The following is a 5595-nucleotide window of genomic DNA, read 5'->3' as shown; positions in this document are numbered from 1 at the left end:
TTGGACATTGGATGATTCTGGATTGGATGAAGTATGTATATGTATGTGGCGAATAAACCTCTTGAATTCTGAAGCAATGATCTTTGGAACACCTTGTTGTCTTCCAAAGACAACAAGGTGTTCCACTGACAAAATATTCTCGTGTTGCTATGCACGCAGCCATGTACCCTTGACTTTCTATTTCTATGGCTTTTCTCAACTCTCATGCTAATTGTTTTTTGTAGGTTTCACGATAATTGAGGGTTTTCGAAAATGTCTAGAAATGACGTTGAATTAACACTATCAACGTAGAAAAATGTAGAGCATCTTTCCTTTCTGCTGGGAACTAACACCCATAACTTTTGTGCTGTCTCTTTGTGGCTTCCTCTTCTCATCTGACTTCACAGTAGGGTTCCAGTAACATTTATTTGTAAACGCCTCTATCAGGCCTGAAGTGACACTATAACAACTGCATACCTCCAGTGTTGCCGAGCTAAGGGCATCGTTTCCTTAACGACTATTGCTCCAGACCACGAGTACTTTGCCCTAACAGGGGATGCAGCGTTTATCTGGTTTTACTTGATCTAGGTTTGGAGATGGAGCAAGGGGTTATCATTTAGCCAAGAAAGAAACCAAAAATGTGTTATTATGTATACCCTCTCATCCTTTGACTGCTGTTCTCCAAGGTACCTTTTGAGATAGGTACTTGACCCCTGACTGCTCCAGCGCACCTGCTCAGTGGCAAAACGGCATAAGACTGTTGTGGTAGTGGGCAGCTCCCAGATGTTTTTCGGGGTAACAGCATGAATATCAAGCAGGATGTTGAGGCAATCATTCCCTACATTTATGATGTTAATCAATATTATAATAATATGGCACATTCAGTGACTGGAGCCCAATGCTAAGTGTTTGACCGGTTCCCTGTTCTGTTCTGTTTCTCCGTCCTGATATTGGATTTGTCTTGCGAGCACTGGGCTGCCATGGAGACGTCTCCATGGCAGCCCTCCCGTCCAACCATTTGCCACGCGTCCAACCATTTGCCTCCTCTATAGACTTGCGTCTAACCTCATCAAGGACTAATACGCAGTCAAGACAGAGTCGAACGGCTTGATTGGCTCCGGCGTCGGATAATTGGGAATGCAGGAAGGGGTAATGGTGCTAGTGGGAGGGAGTGAAAGAGGATGCGCAGTGTCTGGGAAGGAGAAGGAGATCTCCCTAGTGTTGATAGTCGGCGAGGATGGTTCAACATGCAAACAGAGAGGAGTATGGGAGATAACCCCTTACTGAAGGATGGCGACTCTGTCAAAAGTCTGTGACTGTGCCATGTGCACTCTGGTTTGACCAGGATTTACCGGTTGTTTTCCGTAAGCTACGGCTGATTTCTGTGGGATTGTCCTTAAACACCGACAAATTTCTCAACACGCCCCTCATTTCTGTGGCATTTCAGGCAGACAACACTATTCTTTTCCCCATGTATGAACAACGCTGCTGTTTCTTGTCTTCCCCCATCTCTCTCTCTCTCTCTCTCTCTCTGTCTCTCGCTCTCTGGCTCTTTTTCCATTCTCAGGCCCTTCAGTGAGCCCATCTGCCACATCCGAGCCTTAATTAATGACACAGACATTTCTTCTCTGCTTGTTGCGTTTGAAGGTGCCTAGAGTACGCCAGTCAGCGCCGCAAGTTCATCAAAATGCTAATGCGGCTCAAATTAAAGTTGTGATTAACATTTCAGTGTCCTGTGTGGGCAAATGGAACCCTCCGCTGGGCACCACAGCGTCTCTCGTTCTCTGTCTCATCTTTTGCTGTCCCTCCTTGCTGTCTTCCTCTCACCCCTTGTCATGTTTTTCCCCCTTCTCTCTCTCTCTCTCCCTCCCTCCCTCCCTCGGGTTGATGAGTGATTCTGGACCGAGGGCCTTTCCTTATGGTCGTTAGTTCCGTCGTTGCCAAAATAAAATTGAAAACGGCTCCACAGATGAGCTTAATAGCATGGAAATGAGTGTAGTGTTGTTTTCCTTTGACCATAAATGTAAAGTATTTACCATTGCACCAAACAAAGAGATGCTACTGAATGTATTTCAGCACCTGAGGGCCATATACGTCCTCTCCATGTGTCTGTGGATTATGTTTGCTACTTGTTTGCTCCGCGCCTTATTTGTGCTTGGCGTGTGTGTGTACGTGCGCACATGTGCACGTGGCGACGCTTCAGTGTTTTTCCCGGTGTCTGGACATCTGAGGGAGGAACCATTAAGCCGCGGCGTCGATGCCGCCACACAGCCCTGGCCGTATTTATCCCGCTCTCCAGCTGCTCGCGCTCACCACGGCTTCAGACTGACGGGAACGCGTCGAAACCGCGACCTCGTGGGAACGTACGTGTGGATGTATCGGAGAGTCGGAGACAAAAGCAAAACAAATACACAAACAAACAAAATAACAAACCAGCTAATTGAGAAATAGTCTGCCGTTTGTAACCTTTTAATGGCCGCTCGCAGCTATTGGTACCATTGGCAGTAACCATAAACCATGTTGCTCTAGGACGAGTGCACGGATCAATGCTGGCAACATTTGTCAAACACGCACGCACGCCCGCATGCACACACACACACACACACACACACACACACACACACACACACACAGATACGGGTATAGGTTGCTCATGGAGACGTGGAGTTGGGATTTCGTAGATTTAAAGCTGCACTATAGAGAGTGCAGCTCAGTGCAGCTCTCTATATAGAGAGCTGCACTCTCCCGATTCCACAAGTTTGGAATCGGGAGAGTAAAATCAGAGAATGCGCAGGAATCACTGAAAGAAATAATAAAAACAACATTGAAGCGCCTTTTCGGATGACTAGGACAACTACATTATGAGGACAGAATTAAAAGATTATGAGGACATCACATTATGGGGACAAAATAATGAGATTGATGAGGAGGACACTAAAAGTAACGCCGGTGGATGTTCAGATGTGGTGTACTTTTGAACTATACACACACACGCACGCACGCACGCACGATGACTGATAGTGTACATTTAAGGCTGGAACCAAATGCAAAAAAAGACACCTTCTCTCTAGAGCGGATCTCCTAACCTTTTTGTTTGCATACCCATTATTATAAACACATGTATTTTATTTTTTTTTCTTTAACTAAAGAAACACACAGACAGTTGCAGACGTACGCACGCACGCACCACTGTCCCGCGCACGGACGCTGTTTAAACTGGGTGGTAATGAAAGCCCCCGGCGTCCATCACTCCGTCTTAAGCAGTGGTTATTGAGGCATTAAATATGTCTACACGGGGCTCAGGCGGAGGCTGGGGGCTCTGTTTGCATACAGACAGCTTGGGGGTGGTGGGGGTGGTGGGGGGGCGTAACCGGGGCGCCCACCACTCTGGTGTTAGTGCTATTATGGGATGTCACTTTGGGAGAATGGCGGCTCTTCAACGGGATTACCGAGATTCCTGCTGAAATTGAGCGGAATTGGAAATGTGGGAGCGCGGACGGATCCTCTGCCGAGTGACTGACGCGCGCTCCGCGTTGTGCGCGCACACGCCCACGCACACAGATATACACCATCATGCTTTTATTCCAACAGACTGGTCATGAACAACTTAACCACATCACACACACACACACACACACGCGCGCACACGCACACACGCACACACGCACACACGCGCACACACGCACACACGCGCACACACACACGCACGCACAATAACAACAATAATAATTGTGATTTTTTTTTCAATGTGTCAACTAAAATTAGCCGGCGCTTAAATAATGGTTTTAATTTTGTTATGTCTTTGTTTTTGTTTTTTTTTAATGGACAGACAGCAAAACAGCTATGGCCCAGTACAGGCAGAGCCTCACTGTTTTGAACTGCTGTTAAAGTCCGGGTAGACGAATCTTCTTCACACAGCCCTTGTTTGTCAGAGGGATTCATTTGGATGAAATGTAATCCAGTTTGATTTGACAAATGACAAATTCACAGTCTGTAACGCTCAAGAAGATTTTGATGGACTTTATTATTATAATTATTATGATTATGATTATGATCATGATTATGATTATTATTATGATCACTATTATTATTGTTGTTATTATTATTATTATTATTATTATTGTTATTATTATTATTACTTTACCTAACCACACTTCTATGATTTTGACACATAAGTAGCCTTCAGTGAGTAGATCTTTGTTGATGAAGAATAGTAGCAGTAGTACCATTATTATTATTATTATTATTATTATTATTATTATTATTATTATTATTATTATTATACATTTTTAATTATTACCATTCATACTATAATCCTCATTATAGTTGTTATTATTAGTATTGCTGTTGGTGTTAATGTTGTTCGTGTTGCCAATCTTATCATCACAACTATACTGCAATTTCTACTATATATACCATTCTATAGATATATGTTTACAGGACGGCTACACATATATTCTATACTATACTATTTTATAATAAAAGCAGCAGCATAGGAGAGGATATCTGAAAAACACCCCCTCTCCCCAGATGTGATGGGTATTAGAGGGTCACTACTCTTGCAAGGTCTCACTCCCATCCACAGTCGTAAAATAAATACGCTTGATGCGACCCTGGCAGAGGTGACCATTAACACTCCGGTCGACGCGCTCGGGGAGGGGGTCACCCAGGGGTCAGCGGCCTGGTGAGGGGGAACAGGGGTCTTTGGAAGTCACCATGCCAGCGGTCAAGCAAGCAAAACCATGGGGCGAAATCCTTCCCTCTGGCATTCTATGTGTGCTTTCAGGAACACAGGTCTCCCAAAAAACGCCAACATTTGTACATTTACTCTATTTAACTATATGGTTCCGAAAAAGTCAGAGTTCTTTGGGGTTTTGGAATTAAAAACGTTATTTATTGATTTAAAGGCAGCTTCACACTGAATCCGACAAACGACAATAACTCCCATTCCGTTCATTTTTATGGAGAAACATTTTCAACTCTTGTGACAAATTCCGTACTCTGATTCATTGTTTTTATTGGAACTTTGCTTAAAATGAAGTAAATAAGTTACCTAGGCAAATTGACATTATCAACATTCCACACTTTTTTTTGTCACACACTATATAAAAAAAGATTTTAACGCTCATTCATGGAAAACAGTTAATGTCCAGCTGAGGAAAATCTGCTGTTGTAGCATACTGGAGAAGTTCAGCCGTTTTTTGACATATTTTGGTAATGGGAAATCTATGTAGACACATGCACTACAATACAAGGGGGAGTCTGACAGTTGCATCGGTTTTCAGATTCAGTGTAAAGCCCAATTTAGGCTGTTGAATTATTGACTTGTATGACTAAAAAGCCTCTTAAAATACAATAGATAGATGTAGACAACCCTCTAGATTAAAATTCAGACAATGCTCAAGCAAAACAAGTTTTTTTCATTCAATAAATAACTGCCAACAATGTGCTATGATGTGAAATTCCACAGGATTTTCACCGGCTCAGCTCATGTTGTTTGGCCGGTGTTTAGTGAGCATGCTGAGGCCCGGGTTGCCTCCATGAAGAGGCAGAGCAGAGTGGCCCCCGTTCCCCCCCCCGACGGCGAGGCCCGGGTGCATTAGTCCGCCTGGCACT

This window comes from Zeus faber (assembly GCF_960531495.2).
Source record: "Zeus faber genome assembly, chromosome: 2".
Classification (NCBI taxonomy): Eukaryota; Metazoa; Chordata; class Actinopteri; order Zeiformes; family Zeidae; genus Zeus; species Zeus faber.
The sequence above is the reverse complement of the archived record's forward strand: the minus strand, read 5'-3'. Positions refer to the sequence as shown.